Source organism: Hippopotamus amphibius, chromosome 12 (genome assembly GCF_030028045.1).
Source record: "Hippopotamus amphibius kiboko isolate mHipAmp2 chromosome 12, mHipAmp2.hap2, whole genome shotgun sequence".
Lineage (NCBI taxonomy): Eukaryota > Metazoa > Chordata > Mammalia > Artiodactyla > Hippopotamidae > Hippopotamus > Hippopotamus amphibius.
Genome location: NC_080197.1, coordinates 48163982 through 48184452, shown reverse-complemented (window position 1 = coordinate 48184452; position 20471 = coordinate 48163982).

The window sequence follows — 20471 nt, the reverse complement described above, 5'->3', positions numbered from 1 at the left end:
TAAAATAAATACATTCAAAGCAGTATGACAGGGTTTGATAACATGGAAGACAAACAAGCAATTATAAGGAAACTTGAAATGTAATAGGAGGTTTGAAAGATAAAAGAGTTGTAGTAAAGCAATGGTTCCTGAAGTGTGATCTCAGAACAGCAGCATCAATGTCACCTGGACACTTGTGAGAAGTACACATTCTTGTATCCACCCAAGATCTACTGCATCAGAAGCTCCAGTTGTGGGGCTCAAGAATCTGTGTTTTAAGACACACTCTTAGGAGATTCAGAGGCAGTCAAGTATGAGAACCACTGCTGTGGGGAACAAAATTGATTGATTGGATTGTGAGCCAAAGGTGATGAATTGAGCCAGAAGATGAAATAGGAAAATTCTATGAGAAGGTATCAGGAACAAATAATGATATAGCTATGTATGTAAGCGTTAAGAGCCATGGTGGGTAGAAGTAGAAGGTCCAGCATCCACATAGTAGGATATCCAAAGCCTGCTGACCAAGAATTTTCCAGAATTAAGCAAAGATTAGTCTCTTTCACATAAAAGTCCAGATTTTCATCTTTTTTTTCTGATGAACTGGAAGATCTGGCAAAACTAGCTCACATATTTATATAACAATTACTCAAGCTGACTAGCAGCTGCTCCCTTTAAATGAAGCCTTCACAGAGGACCAGCGTGTGGGTGCCAGCGGCAGATGGGCAGATCCACTCCAGCTCTACCGAGTACTAACAGCAGGACTTTAGACAACCTTTTAAGTCTCAGTCTCCTCGTCTAGACAGTGGGCTTAAGATACCCACCTCGTAGTTGTTTTGAAGATTAAATGAGTCAATATATGCAAAGACCCAGTATAGTGCTTGGAGCTTACTAAGTGGTTTAAAAACGCCAGCTGTTAATTTTTCTCGTCGTAGGCCCACACACTTCCGGATGCTCAGGTTCAGATGTTTCTTACACTCAACCTGGCTCGCTTCTGTTTGTTAAGTTACCTGTTTGCTGCCTTTTGGAAACTGTGATTCTTTTTCTATCCCTTCATGATCCTAACTTTGGATGGTTTGTTTATATCACTGGGCCTCAGTTTCCTCTTCAGTAAAATGGGATAATGACCTGCCTCAACCTCACACATATATACAAGTGGAGTAGTGTTTCTGGAGAAGATGTCCGCAGAACAGGGCATTCAGTAAATGCTTGAATGTTTCTTGATTTAGTCATTTATCTTCATGTCCTGAGCAATAATTAGCACAGGATGGTGTGCAACAGCCAGCCCATAGTGGCTTAAGAGAGCCAGTTGCTAAATTTTCAAGAATTTTGAGAGTTGGTTGTTAAACAAAGCCATTATTAACAACTAAATCATATAAACTTACACTTACTTACATTAAAAGCTAAGCTAGGAACTTCCCTGGTGGCACAGTGGTTAAGAATCTGCCTACCAATATAGGCGACATGGGTTCAATCCCTGGTCTGGGAAGATCCCACTTGTTATTTCAAGTGGCTTATGTTAAGATTTTCTCAGAGCAACTAAGCCTGTGCACCACAACTACTGAGCCCATGAACCACAACTACTGAGCCCATGCACCACAACTGCTGAAGACCCCCCGCTCTAGGGCCTGTGCTCTGCAACAAAAGAAACCACTGCAATGAGAAGGCCATGCACAACAATGAAGAGTAGCCCCTGCTCGCTGCAACTAGAGAAAGCCCATGTGCAGCAACGAAGGCCCAATGCAACCAAACCAAACAAAACAAAACAACCCCAAAACTAAGCTAATGAATTGTCAAAAACCTATCTCTTGTTAATTTTTTACTACATTTTACCATAATCTAAACTATTGAGATGAATTCAGTCTATTGTGTCTGTGTGATAGAAATACTACAGCACGCTCCTCTACGTTGAGTTTCTTCCCAACTCCCAGCTCAGTGACATTACGTGGGTGGGTTGAAATTGGCCCTGATGATTGGAATATTTACCCCATGGAACTTGGCAAACACTTCAAATCAGGGCTTTATTTCCCCTTGAAGAGCCAGTTGTAAAATATTTACCAGAGCATCAGTAAGATCCTTAAAATCTGTTTGGAAAACATAAAGAAACATAAAATTATGTTTATTACCAGAGAGCTCAAAACATTGTGAAGTACAAACAGTGACCATAAAAATGATGACTCTATTATATTTTAAATTTACCAGGAAATTCACAGGCTAGGTATGGCATTAAACATTTAATATATATACACTTTAATACATATAAACTTTAAAGTTTACAGTTACATATGTTCTAGACCTCTGTGAAATATACTACTCAATCACATTTCTTTTTCTCCTCCTGTAATTTACCCACTGCAAACAGCATTCCATTTTTTGTGCTCAAGTAAAGGTTTGTTTTTATAGTAACAGTTATGAAGCAGAAATTGCATTAAGTTCTTTACGTACATTGACAAGTCTCACAACAACCTTCTGAGGAAAACACTATTATCACCCCTAGTTAACAGATGAGAAAAGTGCACCTCAGAGAAAATAGTGTCTTGAACATAATCAAAATCTTGAAAGTGCAATAGCAGAGCTGAGCATAAACTGAGACCATCAGACGCCAAGGGCTGCACTCCTCCACTGCCCCTCCCACTACCCGCCTGGGCTCTGGCATTGATGTTGAAGGTCATGGTGAGAGATGATTTTCTCCAAAGAGAATAATAAAAACCAAGCAGATTTGGTTAATTTTCCTTTTTCTCTGTATTTTCTTCCCAGATCATTCAAGTAAAGCTTTCTGGATTTAAGGGAATAAAGACTCCAACAATTTTTTAAATTCTGTGAAGTTTACTGAAAAATCCTTTTTTTCCTCTCTTTTTCGGCTTTTGGGTCTGTAGCCTTTCTGTCAACAAGTATCCAAACAACTTTACCTATTTCTGCAAAATTATCAGAAAATCCATTGCTCCTCTGTCATCAACCTGGTTGAATCTATCTTTCTAGAAAGAGAGGCTTTTTTTGTTATGGGGAATGGCCTATCTTAATTTTTTTGTAAATACAATAAAGTTAGAAGAAAATGAAAAAAATAGACACACAAAAAAACATGTGTGCACACCATACTATCATCCACATATCAATACAACCCTTATTACATTTAGCTGAATCTTCTTCCAGTGTTATTTGTAAATGTGTGTCCTAAAAATGTTGTCTCTGTACCTTAGACAGTACTTGTTTCTAAGATCTTTGTCACTTACTATTACATCATTATAATTATTTCTTGCTGTTCCAAATTCTTAGGCATTGTTGCTTTCAACAACATGATGAAATATGAAAGACTAATGAAGAAATGGGTACTAATTCTGTAGGCCCAGATAAATGGAACAGTGAAACTTGAAGCTGTGAAAAAATATGCTCCACCTGTAAGTGATGGACTGAAGGTTTCACTTTTCAATAGAAGAGCTGATGTTTTCTAGAGATAGCCTAGCATGTTTCCATGGGAGCTTATTAGCAAGATTCTTCGTGGGTCCTATCCCAAACTACTGAATCAGAATCTGCTTTTTGACAAGATCCTCAGGAGATTCATACATCTGAGAGGCTTAACTTCGGTTCATATTGCATTATCTAATCGTCAAGTAGACTTATCTTTTGTAGCTGCACTCACAGCTGCAGAGAACTAAAGGTTTCAGGGGGTGACACCTCTATGGACTTAGGGACACACGCTTTTCTTCAGAGTTGCCTGCTTGCACCTCAGAGCAAGATAAATGAAATGGCCTTCCTGAATTACACGGACTCACTTAAGTGACATTACATAAGCCTTTTGACAGCCATAATCCAATGTTATAATTTACAGTGTCCTTATTCTTGTTCTTTCCCCAGGAATAGGAAAAAGTGGCTTAATAACTGAATTAATATTTCAACTGAATATATGAATACCTTTTATCAGAGGGAATCCCCCCTTGCTAGGATAACGAGTACAATGAATTTTGTGAAAGGATTTTGTTTAGGCCTGTGGTTCTTTTCTTTGTGACTTGGGACCCAGGATGGCACATGAAGTAAAGCATTCTAGAATTCACCTTACTCCCCACTTATTATTCTATTTCTTGTACATCTTTACCTTTAAGACACTCACTGCTAAATCGAGCTTTATCACTTCTCTGGGGAGAGGGGCTTCAGAGTGATCACAAAGCATGTAATAATGTATAAAGAAGACAAGAGCTGAGCTTGTGGGTAATCTCTTGCACTGTACATGTTAAGGTGGTATAACAAGTCCCCAGTGTTAGGCTGCAATTATTTTCACTGCAATAAAATTCTGTCGTCTCTTACCTCTTTACAGGTAGTGCAAGAAGGTAGGGAGGATTGCTCGTTTGTTTAAGTCCAGGGAAAGATAACATGAGTTGAAATTATGGCATTCAAAATTGGGGTTAAACTTGTCTGAACCTGTCTTTGTGTGTGCACTTATATGTGCTACATGTGCCTGCTTTTGTAGTGGGAGTTTGAATAAATGGGAGTGGAGTGAAATAGGGTCTCCTTTCATGATTCTTTGAGTTACAAGGAGAAATGATGGTATCTCCTCCTTTTGAATTCTCCCAAGGAGAGTCTGCTACTTGTCTACATGGTATAGATTTTAAATTGCCTAATTGTAAAGAGGATGGTATACCCAGATTATTTCTAGTCCTCTGAATTCATAAACCAGGCCTATCTAGCCATCTTTCATTTCATGACTTTCTATAAAGTGAGGCAGAAACCTGAATGGCCTCTAAATTTGCATAAACTTATGTTTCTTAGTGAGGCTTATACTAAATTTATAAGCCATTGCTGTTTATCCATCAGGAATCTATCCCAAACATCAAAATGCTTTAAAAAAGTTTATGTGTCCATTGCACTGCCCAAGGACAACATAAGGATAAATATTACCTGCATGCCCACCAGAAGTGAAATAAGGGCACAGACAGGGAGGTGGCAGTTCATCATGGTGATTTCAACTCAACTGGCATTTTTGGCATGAACGAGTGCCTTCTGTGTGCAGATATGTTACTGGTTGCCTTTTTCCAAGGCTGTGGTTGACTCAGGTTCCTTTCCAAGGAACATAGCTGGGCTCTTCTCAAATGCAAAGAGTCCCCAGAGATGTATATCCTAAAAAGGACATAACTTTGGTTCCTCCTCTAGGGCTGAAAATATGTACCAATCTAAAAGAACATGGCTGAGGCGAGAAAAGACATTAACATTTAAAAATCTCTAGCTAAATATTCTTAGTTATGTGACCTTAAAAAAAAAAAAACAGAAGATCTACATATATTAAAAAGTGGTGGATTAAAACCCAGTTTGGAGGGAAGAAAGATGACGGTGAAGTAGAAGGATGTGGAATGCATCCCTCTCCACAGATGCATCAGAAACACATCAAAAGATGCAATAATTCCCACAGAGAACCAGCTGAACACCAGCAGACCACCTCGGACACCAGAAAGGACTGCAAAGATCCTGACATAACTGGGTAGGACAGAGGGGAAAAAAAGGAGAAAGAGGAGGAGAAGAAAGGAAAGGGACATGTCCCACACCCTAGGGCGGGGGGATCTGAAACAGAGGGGAGATTGCCGAATTTGGGGAAAAGTCCCTTATCTGATGGAGAAAGCTTCTCCAAAGGGGAATTTCCCTAGGTCAGAAGGGAGGCATTTGGGACTGTTCAAAGATGGTGAAGCAGCTGAGCTGTGGCAGATGGGAAAGAGTGAGAAACACATGGAGGGTCTGCACCACAGCTCAGTGTGTCCAGACTGAGAGGTCGGTTCACAGCTGAACAGGGGGTCTGGGAGCTGGAACGTGGGAACTGGAGAACTGGTTCAGGGTGAGAAACACTGTTGGCAGTGGGGAGATGGACTGAGAGGACAGGAGGGAAGAAATCCACGGCAGAGAATGCCTACCACAGAAAGCTGGGCAGCTATGGTGGCTCGATACTGCTGATTCACAAACAGTGGGGAGGAGCTGCGGGGGTAGCCTCTCTCTTGGTGCCTGCGATGGACAAAGGAAGGACCCCTCTGGGCCTGGCTAACACACTCAGGGATAACAAAGGCCCCCGGGCAGGGCTGACCTAGAGTGCCTGCAGCTGAGAGCCAAAAGTCCGCAGAGTGGCACAGCACTGGAGACATTCTGTTTACACCTGTCCCTCTGCAACAGGCACCACCACGGCTGACTGAGCCACCATGACCCAGACAGGGCACCACTGCTCACTCACTCCCAGGAGAAGGAGCCACTATTGTACCCTCTCCCTCCCCACACAGAGGAATTTACAGACGAACAATAAAGGAAACTCTGCTGGTCACAGAGTAATACAAAAAGCCCAAGGTGGGTAGAAGGACACTTACAGCTGAGACCCCAAAGAAAGAGAAATATTTTTATTAATTCTATTGATCTGGTCCATTCTGGGGTCAGTTCTAGCTTTTTTTTTTTTTTTTTTTTTTTTTTTTTTTTTAATTAATTACGATCTTAGTCCTAAGGGATCTATATGTATTGTAACATATTTTTTTATTCTTTTATTCTATTTTTTCTTCTATTTTTATATTTAGACTTTTTACATATTTCTATTTCTAGCTTTTTTTGTAGTGCTAACTTTATCTCTCCTACCTTCTTTCCTTCTCTATCTTTTATACATTTCTATTTTTTTCTGTCTTTTTTTTTTTTCATATTTCCAGTCACACTATGCTCTTTTGTTGCCCTGTCTTCTATCCTTTTTTAATTTATTGGTCTGCTCTGTTTCCTTGCTTTATTCTCCAGATGACACACTGCTTTGGTTTTTATTATTAGGTTTTGGCTTTATCTTAATTCTAAGTATAATTGTCTGATTTCATTCTGAGAATCTTCAGTCTGTCTGGGGGTACTCTTGCTCTTTATTATATTTGATCCTAGCTTTCAAAATCTCCCTGGATTTATGTTTGTGTGTGTGTGGTGGTTTCATTGTTGTTGTTGTTGGTGGTGGTGGTTTTTTTTTTTTTTTTTTTTCAATTTCTGTTGGTTTTCTCTTTGATTGTCTGATTGCATATTGGGGTTCTTCTGTCAGGTCTTTCTAGTGCCTTATGTTCTATTGGATTCAGTATTTATGTGTCTTATACATGTATGTGTTTCCTTGATTTAGTATTTGTTTGACTCAACACTCTGCCATTAGCCTGGGGCTTGGACAGTCTTCTTTAAACCCCTTTATTGCCAGGACAAGCAACCTCTGAAGTCTGAACTACTCTATCAGAAGTCAAGTAGGAGTCTCTGGGGAGGGAGCACTGAATCCAGGACTCTAGACTACTAGGGAGTCCTCAGACACAGGGAAGATTAACTACAGCGAACTCTCACAGAGCCCTGTATCAGAGTCTAAGACCCAGCTTCGTCTGACTGTCTGCAACTGCCAGTGCTGGACACCTCACACCAAACTACAAACAAGATAGGAACATAAACCCACTCATCAGCACACAGACTACCTAAAGCTATATTAACCTAACAAACATGCTAAAACACACCACCTGACATGGCCCTGCTCATCAGAGAGAAATAACACAGAGCCACACACCAGAAAGCAGACACCAGACACTCCACCAGGAAGCCTACTCAAGATACTGGACAAACCCCATCACAGGGGGCAGAGGGCAGAAACAAGAGGAATTACTACTGGGCAGCATAGGGAAAGGAGACAGCAAATCCTATAAATTAGACAAAAAGAGAAACAAAGAAACAACATGCAGGCAAAGGAGCAGAAAAAAACCCCACATGACCAAATAAATGAAGAGGAAATAGGAAAATTGTCTGAAAAAGAATTCAGAGTAATGATAGTAAAGATGATTCAAAATCTCGACAACAAAATAGAGAAAATACAAGAAACAGTTAATTAGGACTCATGAAGAACTAAAGAGCAAACCAACAGTAATGGACAACAAAATAACTGAAATTAAAAATAGTCCAGATGGTATAAACTGCAGAATAATTGAGGCAGAAGAACAAATAAGTGAGTTAGAAGATAGAATGAGGGAAATAACTGCTAAAGAGCAGAAAAAAGAAAAGAGAATAAAAAGAATGGAAGACAGTCTCAGAGACCTTGGTGACAACATTAAGCATACCAGCATTTGGATCATAGGCATCCCAGAAGAAGAAGAAAAAAAGAAAGGGTCTGAGAAAATATTTGAAGCAGTTATATGGAAAATTTCCCTAACATGCGAAAGGAAATAATTAATCAAGTCCAAGAAGCACAGAGAGTCCCATACAGAATAAACCCAAGGAGAAATACACCAAGGCACATATTAATCAAATGAACGAAAATTAAACACAAAGAAAAAATATTAAAAGCAGCAAGAGAAAAGCAACAAATAACATATAAGGGAAAACCCAAAAGGATAACAGCTTATCTTTCTGTAGAAATTCTGCAGGCCAGAAGGGAGTGGTAGATATACTGAAAGTCCTGAAAGAGAAAAACCTACAGCAAAGAACACTTTACCCAGCAAGAATCTCATTCAGATTCGATGGAGAAATCAAAAGCTTCACAGACAAGCAGAAGTTAAGAAACCAAACCAGCTTTACAACAATTGTTTAAGGAACTTTTCTAAGTAGCAAACACAAGAGAAGGAAAAGACCTACAAAAACAAACCCAAAACAATTAAGAAAATGGTAATAGGAACACACATGTCAATAATCACCATAAATGTAAATTGATTAAATGCCCCAACCAAAAGACACAGACTGGCTGAATGGGTACAAAAACAAGACCCTTCTTTGTGCTGTCTACAAGAAACCCACTTCAGACCAAGGGACACATATACACTGAAAGTAAAGGGATGGAAAAAGATATTCCATGCAAATGGAAGTCAAAAGAAAGCTGGAGTAGCAATACTCATATCAGAAATATTAGACTTTAAAGTAAAGACTATTACAAGAGACAAGGAAGGACACTGCACAATGATTAAGGGATCAATCCAAGAAGAACATATAAAAATGTAAATTTCTAGGCACCCAACATAGGAGCACCTCAATACATAAGGCAAATGCTAGCAGCCATAAAAGGGGACATCAACAGTAACACAATAATAGTAGGAGACTTGAACACCCCACTTACATCAATCGACAGATCATCCAAATAGAAAATGAATAAGGATACACAAGCTTTAAATGACACATTAGACCATCTTGACTTAATTGATATTTATAGGACATTCCATCCAAAAACTATAGATACACTTTCTTCCCAAGTGCACACAGAACATTTTCCAGGATAGATCACATCTTGGGTCACAAATCAAGCCTTGGTAAATTCAAGAAAATTGAAATCATACCAAGCATCTTCTCTGACCACAACACCATGAGACTAGATATCAATTAGAGGAAAAAAACTGTAAAAAAATACAACCACAGGGAGGCTAAACAATACACTATTAAATAACCAAGAAATCACTAAAGAAACTAAAGAGGAAATTGAAAATATCTAGAAACAAATGACAATGAAAACACAACAACCCAAAACCTATGGGAGGCAGCAAAAGCAGTTCTAAGAGGGAAGTTTATAGCAATACAATCCTACCTCAAGAAACAAGAAAAATATCGAATAAACAACCTAACATTACACCTAAAACAATTAGAGAAAGAAAAACAGAGAAACCCCAAAGTGAGCAGAAGGAAAGAAATCGTAAAGATCAGATCAGAAATAAATGAAAAAGAAATGAAGGAAACAATAGCAAAGATCAAGGAAACTAAAAGGTAGTTCTTTGAGAAGATAAACAAAATTGATAAACCATTAGCCAGACATATCAGGAAAAAGAGGGAGAAGATGAATATCAACAGAATTAGATATTAAAAAGGAGAAATAACATTGGAAACCATAGAAATACAAAAGATCATGAGAGACTACTACAAGCAAGTATATGCCAATAAATTGGATAACCTGGAAGGAATGGATAAATTCTTAGAAAAGTAAAATCTTCCAAGACTGAACCAGGAAGAAATAGAATATATGAACAGACAAGTCAAAAGCACTGAAATTGAGACTGTGATTAAAAATCTCCCAACAAACAAAAGCCCAGGACCAGATGGCTTCACAGGTGAATTTTATCAAACATTTAGAGAAAAGCTAACATCTATCCTTCTCAAACTCTTCCAAAATATAGCAGAAGGAGGAACACTCCCAAACTCATTCTATGAGGCCACCATCACCCTGATACCAAAACCAGGCAAAGATGTCACAAAAAAAGAAAATTACAGACCAGTATCACTGACGAATATAGATGCAACAATCCTCAACAAAATACTAGCTAACAGAATCCAACAGCACTTTAAAAAAATCATTCACCATGATCAAGTGGGGTTTACCCCTGGAATGCAAGGATTCTTCAGTATATGCAAATCAGTCAATGTGATACACCGTATCAACAAATTGAAGGATAAAAACCATAAGATGATCTCAATAGACACAGAAAAATCTTTTTACAAAATTCAACATCCATTTATGATAAAAACTCTCCATAAAATAGGCATAGAAGGAAATTACCTCAACATAATAAAAGCCATATATGAGAAACCAAAAGCCAACATCATTCTAAGCGGTGAAAAACTGAAAGAATTCCCTCTAAGAACAGAAACAAGACAAGGGCGTCCACTCCCTCCATTATTACTTAAAATAGTTTTGGAAGTTTTAGCCACAGCAATCAGAGAAGAAAAAGAAATAAAAGGAATCCAAATTGGAAAAGAAAAAGTAAAACTGTCACTCTTTGCAGATGACATGATATTATACATAGAAAACCCTAAAGACGCTACCAGAAAACTTCTAGCACTAATTGATGAAAATTTAGCAAAGTAGCAGGATACAAAATTAATGTGCAGAAATCTCTTGCATTCCTATACACTGACAATGAAAAAGCAGAAAAGAGAAATTAAGGAAACTCTGCCATTTACCATTGCAACAAAAAGAATAAAACACCTAGGAATAAACCTGCCTAAGGAGGCAAAAGATCTGTATGTAGAAAACTGTAAGATAATGATGAAAGAAATCAAAGACGACACAAACAGATAGAGGGACATACCATGTTCTTGGATTGGAAGAATCAACATTGTGAAAATGACTATCCTACCCAAAGCAATTTACAGATTCAGTGCAATCCTGATCAAATTACCAATGGCATTTTTCACAGAACTAGAACAAGAAATCTTACGATTTGTATGGAAACTCAAAAGACTCCAAATAGCCAAAGCAATCTTGAGAAGGAAAGATGGAGTTGGTGGAATTAGGATTCCTGACTTCAGACTATACTGCAAGGTTACAGTGATCAAGACAGTATGGTACTGGCACAAAAATAGAAAGGAAGATCAATGGAACAGAATAGAGAACCCAGAGGTAAACCCAAGCACATATGGGCACCTTATCTTTGACAAAGGAGGCAAGAAAATACAATGGAGAAAAAACACCCTCTTCAATAAGTGGTGCTGGGAAAATTGGACAGCTACATGTAAAAGAATGAAATTAGAACACTTCCTAACACCATACACAAAAATAAACTCAAAATGGATTAAAGACCTACATGTAAGGCCAGACACTATAAGACTGCTAGAGGAAAACATAGGCAGAACCCTCATGACATACATCAAAGCAAGATCCTTCTTGACCCACCTTCTAGAATAATGAAAATAAAATCAAGAATAAACAAATGGGACCTCATGAAACTTAAAAGCTTTTGCACAGTGAAAGAAACCATAAACAAGACTAGAAGACAGCCCTCAGAATGGGAGAAAATACTCACCAATGAAGCAACGGACAAAGGATTAATCTCCATAATAGACAAGCAGCTCATGCAGCTTAACATCAAAAAAGCAAATAACCCAATCCACAAAAAGGTGGAAGACCTAAATAGACATTTCTCCAAAGAAGACATGCAGATGGCTAACAAACACATGAAAAGATGCTCAACATCACTAATCATTAGAGAAATGCAAGTCAAAGCCACAATGAGGTATCATCTCACACCAGTCAGAATGGCCATTATCAAAAAATCTAGAAACAACAAATGTTGGAGAGGGTGTGGGGAAAAGGGAACCCTCCTGCACTGTTGGTGGTAATGTAAGTTGGTCCAGCCACTATGGAAAACAGTTTGGAGGTTCTTTAAAAAACTAAAAATGGAACTACCATATGATCCAGTAATCCCACTACTGGGCATATACCCAGAGAAAACCATAATCCAAAAAGAAACATGTACTGTAATGTTTATTGCAGCCCTATTTACAACAGCCAGGACATGGAAGCAACCTAAATGTCTATCAACAGATGAATGGATAAAGAAGATGTGGCATATGTATACAATGGAAGATTACTCAGCCATAAAAGGAATGAAATGGAGCTATATGTAATGAGGTGGATGGACCTTGAGTCTGTCATACAGAGTGAAGTAAGCCAGAAAGAGAGAAACAAATACTGTATGCTAACTCATATATATGGAATCTAAAAAAAAGAAAAAAAAATGGTACTGATGAACCCAGTGACAGGGCAAGAATAAGGATGCAAATGCAGAGAATGGACTGGAGGACACGTGGTTGGGGGGCGGGGGCGAAGGGGAAGCTAGGACAAAGTGAGAGAGTAGCATAGGCATATATACACTACCAACCGTAAAATAGTTAGCTAGGGGGAAGTTGCTGTAGAACAAAGGAGATCAACTCGATGATGGGTGATGCCATAGAGGGCCAGGACATGGAGGGTGGGAGGGAGTCACGGGAGGGAGGGGATATGGGAATATATGTATAAATACAGCTGATTCACTTTGGTGTACCTCAAAAGCTGGTACAAAAGTGCAAAGCAATTATATTCCAGTAGAGAGCTTAAAAAATAAAAAAATAAAAAAAATAAAAATAAAAAAAAAACCCAATCTGTTCACAATCTCTCTAGTGAAAAAAAAAAAAAAAGTGATGGGACAGGTAAGTTCCATCCGGCACAGGAAACATGAAGGATAATTACAAGGTTACTGCTGGGGCTTCCTAAGTGGCGCAGTGGTTAATAATCTGACTGCCAATGCAGGGAACATGGGTTCGATCCCTGCTCTAGGAAGATCCCACAGGCCATGGAGCAACTAACCCCGTGTGCCACAACTATTGAGCCTGCGCTTTAGAGCCCATGAGCCACAACTTTTGAGCCCATGTGCTGCAACTACTGAAGCCCACGTGCCTAGAGCTCTTGCTCTGCAACAAGAGAAGCCATGGCAATGAGAAGCCCGTGCACCACAACGAAGAGTAGCCCCCACTCACCACAACTAAAAGCCTGCACACAGCAAAAAAGACCCAACACAGCCAATAAAATAAATAAATAAATTTATAAAAAAAAAAATAATAAGGTTACTGCTATGCTTTGAATGTATCTCTCTCCTCCCCACATGCATTCATATGTTGAAACCTAACCCCCAAGGTGATGGTTTTAGGAGGTGGGGCATCTGGGAGGTGATTAGGTCATGAGGGCGGAGTCCTCATGGTGGAATTAGTGCCCTTATGAAAAAGAGCGCCCTTGCCCCCTTTGCCATTTGAGAATACAATAAGAAGACTTCAGCTCAGAAGACAACCCTCACCTGACTATACTAGCACTTTGCTCTTGGACTTGCAGCTTCCAAACTGTGAGAAGTAAATTTCTGTTGTTTGTCAGCCACTCAGTCTGAGGTATTTTGTTATAGCCGTTCAAATGGACTAAGACAGTTACCTATTACTATGTGAAAAAAGCACTCCCAAATTTAGTAGCTTAAAAATCAACATTTATTATTTCTTGCAATTCTAGGCATTGGGTAGGTTCATCTCTTTGTGGTTCCTTTGCTCCACGTGGCATCACCTGGGATCAGTCATGCAAATACCTTCAAGTACAGGCTTGCCTTGGACTAGAACATCCATGACTGAAAGTGGCTTCATTCAGCCTGGGTGGCCAGAAAAACTAGGGGATAGCTGGAGAGTTCTTTCTTTACAAGTTCTCTCCAGGCTTATTTACATTGTAGCTGTAACATAAAGCTGCCAAAGGGTGAAAAAGAAAGCATCCAGGATTCTTAAGTCACAGATTATGAGTTCATTACATTCAATTGGTCAAGGCATATACAAGGCCGGCCCTGATTCCACAGGAGGGGAAATAGAGCCACTTCTTGATGAGAAAAGTGATAATTACATGCAAGATATTGTTTGTGGCCATATTTGTAGACATCTACTACATTACCTACCATCCATTTTCCTCCTTAATAGCAGAACTCTAATTTTGCTTAGGTTTCTACCCTTTTCCTTGTGATGAAGGTCTTCAGGTAAGGCTGGCTCCATCTCTAACCCTGGGAAGGTGGATCCTGCTTGTTCTAAGCCACATACAGTGGTCTCATTTTTAATGCAAAATTAGATGTAGATAAATAAAATTCTGACCCGTGAAATTTGAGAAGTAATATGTGGGATGTTCCTGGGAAAGGTTTTACAGCTGTTAAAAAGAGATATAAGGAGAAGTTAGTCTCTTCTTTACTTTTTAAAAAAATTATTTATCTGTTTATTTATTGGCTGCGTTGGGTCTTTGTTGCTGCGCACGGGCCTTCTCTAGTTGCAGCGAGTGGGGGCTGCTACTGTTCGTTGAGGTGTACAGGCTTCTCATTGTGGTGGCTTCTCTTGTTGCGGATCATGGGCTTCAGGTGTGAGGGCTTCAGTATTTGTGGCACACAAGCTCAGTAGTTATGGCTTGTGGGCTCTAGAGCGCAGGCTTAGTAGTTGTGGCACATGGGCTTAGTTGCTCTGAGGCATGTGGGACCTTCCCGGACCAGGGATTGAACCCATGTCCCCTGCATTGGCAGGTGGATTCTTAACCACTGCGCCACCAGGAAAATCCAGGAGGGGTTAGTCTCTTCTGTCTCTGGATATTTCTGGGTCTGTTGATCATTAGTCCTGTTTCAGTCTTGCAACAATGAGGATAAAGCCAACACAGAGGGCAAGACACAGCCAAAAGAACTACAGGGATTGTCTGTGTCAGATAGGCTCCTAATCCTGAAGTTTTTTTAATTTTAAAGTCGAATTCTCTGTTACTTTCTTCTGAAGCGGCCTTAATGATCAAGACCATATGAAAAGAGAGAATAGTAGAAATGCAAATCAGAAGGGTGCTTCTATCAGCTATGTATGATGTGTGCTTTCCATAAGAAATGATAGGGAAGGTTATCTGCTAAAAATCCTCATTGGGTGGCATTTGCTTTCTTGGTAAAAATATCACAGTCTAGAGTCCAGCACTCATCTTTGCAAACTAAGAAAACAAAACTTGTTAATTCAACAAAAATAATTCCATCTCTCCAAACCAAACTTATGTTACCCAGTTTCATAAGAGGGAGGCATAAAACTTTTATTGCACCTTGTGAGTTATCCAAATTCATCAGAAGCCATAGAACTAAAAGGCCAATTACAACTAATAATGAATCCTATAAATGTAGAGAAGTGAGAAACTTTGAGGTCATCATGACCTGTACATTCTAGAATCAGAACAAGAGGAACTGGATGAATTAAATATTTAATGGTAGTTAAGATGGCCTGATTCATCCACTTTACAGTGAGAATGTTTTTGTCAACAGGATCAGAACATCAGAAGTCCAATGACTAGCTACTTCCTGCATCCATTTTCATGTTAAGAATGTTCTTGCCAGTGGGATGGGATACAGCCAGTGATGACTGATCATGGCCCTCTCTTCCCAGATGCTGCTCCAGTAGCCGTAACTAGTGATGGCTTCTTGTTTCTCTTTCAGTCCATGTTTCCATGACTGACCACACCATTTTGAAAAACACAATCAGTCATCCTGGGGTGATGGTTTTCAAATGGTTCTTTGAACAGAAATTCCTCCATGATGAAGTTTTTAGTATTCTCTGGAAAAATGAAAAAAATAAGGGCACATATACAAAAACTCCAGAACACATATCTTACTTTGATTATTTATATATAGACATATTGTACATCAGCTTCTTCCCTTCAAGAGTCACCTTTCCTGAGTGTCTGTCCTGTAGTATCCACCTGTCAGTTGCTCTTTAGTACATTGCCCAGTTCCCGTATCCATGTGGACCCCAATGGGGTGGATCACAGGTCATGCACATCCTTGGGCTGCCTCTCTCTGGTCACAGAGCACAGGTCCCTCTCCTCCTTCTCCTGTTCCCTTATTCTCCAGGCTATGAAAACACCAGGTTGTAATTGTTTATCCAGGTATTACCTTTGGTGGGTTAGCTGCCAACAACCCGTCTCAAATCTCAGCAGCTTAGCACAATAAAATTGTATTTCTCACTCATGGAAAGTCCTGGGAAGACCTACTGATTGAATCTTTTTCATGAGGCCCCTCAGGGACTCAGGCTTCTTCCATCTTCAGCACATGGCCTCTGAGGTTGCTACAGAAGGGAAAATGAGGGAGGAGCATAAATAGCAGATGCTTTATTAGCTGGTCCTGGAAAGGGCGTACCTCCCTTCACCCACATTCCAGTGATATAAACTCAATCATACAGCCTTCACCTGACTGCAAGGGGGTCATTGCTGTAAGGGAATTGTAACTTAGTTATGTGCCAAAAGAGGAGAGAAATGAATGTTGGTGAACTCCAATTGAGCTTTTGTAAGGATTAGAAATTTCTGAAAATAAGTTAAAAAAATCCCATAAAATTTGTCACTAAATATGATTATCTGTTGGACTCAAGGGAAAAGCTATTGGCAAATTAAATTCTTTATGTGGTCCCCTTGGTGGACACATGCATTACAATGTTATGTTCCTTACTTCAAGTTGAGGCTTTTCTTCAAAATACTAATTTTCCTGAATTCTATTTTCCATGGATTTTCCTCCACATGATCTCCACCAACAGCACTGCTGTTTCATATGTCTAGTTTATTCAGTTTAGAATACCACCCTGAGATCAGGGCTATAGTAAAGTGTTCAAGGTGGTCTTTGGCAAAGTCCAGTCAAATGACTTAGAGATACATCCATTCATTCTTCCTGACTGACCAATCAGAGTGGTTGCAGACATATTCGCATATGTCTTCAAGGATTCATAACATCTTCCAAGATCAAATATTAATTATCAAAAATGTGATAGTCTAAACCAGGGATTTGATAAACTATGGGCTAGGGGCCTAACCCAGCTCACTGCTTGTTTTGTACATAAAGTTTTACTGGAACACAACTGCTTCCATTTATTCACCTATTGCTACGGTTGCTTTCATGCTACAATGGCAAAGTTTAGTATTTGCAGCAAAGACCATACGGCCCACAAAATTTAATACATTTATTATCTGATCCCTTGCAGATGTGGTTTATCAATCCCTGGTGTAAACTAAGCATACAAGAGTCATATGCCCAAAGCACCAAAAAGGCAATGTTGATGAGTAAGTGAAACAGCTGTAATATACAATGCAATATAACTGTTTGGGGCCTGAAAAATCCATACCTGTCTGAAAGCATTCAATTTCTAAAGTAATATGTGGGCCAACAAAATACATTTTCATACCAGGTTAGACCTATCATCAACCAGTTTACATCATATGAACTAAGTTCATGAGGGCAAAGGAAAGCATTCCTTCACTGCCCGGTAATGAGCAAGGCTGCCTCTCCACAAACAAGCTTGGTCACTAGATCGTCCCTTTATTATGTGGAACAGGGTCATTTCCTTTATGTCACCAGCACCTCAGCCTCCTGCCCACACCCATCTTCAAATTGTGACTGCTTGGACTTCCTTCAATAAGAAACTGGCCATGCTCAGCTATATCCCACTATTGCTCTTCCAGAAATACAAAGACTAGGCAGAACTCTGACAGAACTTCTTGTTAGGAGTTGATTAAATACTTAGCACTGGCCATTTTAGTCCCTGATCTCTGGAGGAAGGGATTTCATCCTCCATGATATTTTATTATTTGTAATTCTAATGTCCGTTGGCAAATTTCATTTTAAAATTTTACTTGCCTATGAAACCCCAATGTGTGGGAAAAACGGACTCAAGTTACATTATAGCATTGTAAGATAACTTTGCTAATTTCTGCCTTGATCCATCATTAGGAAATTTATATAGTGTAAACTCTCAATGGCAAGTTTGTTCCTCTCCTGTCTAAGTTTTTAGGGAACTCCTCACTGAAATCAGAACTCATAACTAAGAGCAAATACCAAGGAGATGATGATTGTTTCTGGCCCAGGCAAGGGAAATGCCAAATACAAGAGAAAGGCCTTCAGAACTACATGTGCAGCAAGGACAAGAAGGTAGAAATTACATGTGTCCTGTTTGCAAGACAAGAGGGTAGAAACTTGCCTCGAGTGTATTTCTACTATTTGCAGTTCCTTTAGCAAACCATAAAAAGTAGAGTTCACTATCACCAATTCATAGGTTAATAACTTGAACCTTACCATGATTAAACCAACATGCTCAAGATTAAGGAACAAGTAAGTGGTAAACTCAATATGACTGAGGCAGACTTTTAGCAACAGCTAACATTTCTACTCTTCTTTCTCCTCCTCCTCCTTCATTTTCTTGACAAAAACAATAACCTCTAAGGTGTAAAGGGCTTAGAAAATTATTAAAAGTAAGTTGAAGCCAAGTTAGAGAAGAACCTAAAAAGAAATTATCAAATTTCTTTACACAAACTCAAATTTTCAAGTGAAATCCATTCAGGGTATTAAGGCAACATGTGGTATGCACTCTCTCTCTCATCTGCCCTGGGGAAGCCATGGATGATGAAAGAAGTTTCTATATGAAAGAGATTTCCTACAGGAAAGATCAAATGTCTATATATTTTCAAGGAGAGAAGATTGGTTAGAGCAATTAAAGAAATTCATGGAAAAGTTTATAGGCTTGATCATTAAACAGAAGGTTGGTTAACTCAAAAACAAAAACAAAAACAATGACCTTTCATGCACCAGTGAGTTTGTAGGCAACAGAAAGTTGGAGGTCCACCTTACACAAAAAAAAAAAAAAAAAAAAAAAAAAAAAGTGGTCTGTGCTCCATAATTAAAAAGAGCAAACAACCTTAACTTCATCTTGGTGTAAACTACTCCAAACTCAAAATCTCAGGAGAGAAGCTCTGATCTGCCAAACTTAGTCACATGCCTGTCCCTTTCCCCTGTAAAGGCAGATACAGAAAGGATCTGGACCCTTGAGCGATCATGGTCTGAGGCAGGAAGCTAGGTTTGCCTGTCTGCCAAGGCTACAGACACAGAGGGTTATAGTTCATTCTCTAAAAGGAAATCAGTGTGCTTCTGGAAAGAAAACAGGATTCCAAACTACAAAAAAATTGGCAATTGTCCTCTACAATTGAAAAACAGATTGAATTCATGACTTGCTTGCCTCTTTCATTTTTTAAAAATGTTTTGAGACGACTAGATATTATGTAGGTGATTTATTCATCAAAGTCCTGGTGAGAGTGTCATGGAATCCTTTGAACAAGATAGAAAAATGGAAGCTGGTGGATGATGTGTTCAGAGCTGATAGAATAATATGAAAACCAACACTGAACTGAACGTCAACAAAGACTGAGCTCTTGACAGAGACTATTGTACTCTTTTCTAGTTCAACATGATAATGGGGCATTTGAGTGGGGAAAAAACAGTCAAGTCTCTTTTAGTTGCAAGTGACAGAAACTCAACCAGAAAATTTCAGGAGTGGGGCTATAAGCACAGCCTGGATTATGAAATTTGACTGATGTGATAAAAATGCTGTCTGTTTCTCACAATCTCTTGGGTCTGCTTCCTCTCTGTTGGCTTCATGTTATATAAACTTCTCCATGTTAAAGATGATCGGTGTGATGCCATTCTTACATGCTATCAGGTTAGCAACTTTAGAGGAGAGTAATTCCTAGCAGTAGCCCTGAAATGACTCATGGCCTGACTTCATTGTCTATCTAATCTTCGGTCAATAGCAGTGGCCAGGATGGAACATTCTGATAAGCCACGTCAAAGTCACACACCCACCCATGGAGCCTGGGCATCAGGTCAGCTCTCCTCAAACTACCTGGATAAAGAACACAGAAGACTGGTTCTCAAAAAGAAAAAAAGAAAGAAAAGAAAAAAGAAAATTAAAAAAGACAGATTTTATTATAAAAAAAGAGGGAGGTGGATTCTGAGCAGACAAAATAATGAACATCTTTTAAAACACAAGCATCTTTTAAAACACAAAATTGAAATAGTAATAGAATGGAGGTTGAAAAGATCTCAAGAGGTTAGTGAAGTAGACTTAAACTAACAAAATTTAATTTAATTAGAATAGATGGAAAATCCAATATTGGCACCAAAATCTCAGTTGTGTAAGTAATGATTGGGTAATTTGCTTCACTGATAAACCATGCAAATTTTAGTGTCTACACGTTCAATTATTTCTTAGTTCAGTTATCTAAGAATCTATTGCAATTCTAGGCTGCTTCATAAAAGCTAAACTGCCCCAGTGATTTTGATTCCACTGTATCATGCACTGCTTGGGTCGTTTCTGGGTGTCTGTATTAGATTTTGGACACTGACAATGACAAACTACACAATCAGAGTAAGATGCCCAGAAGGACAGATAATTTATTGCCAAAGAAATTACTCACA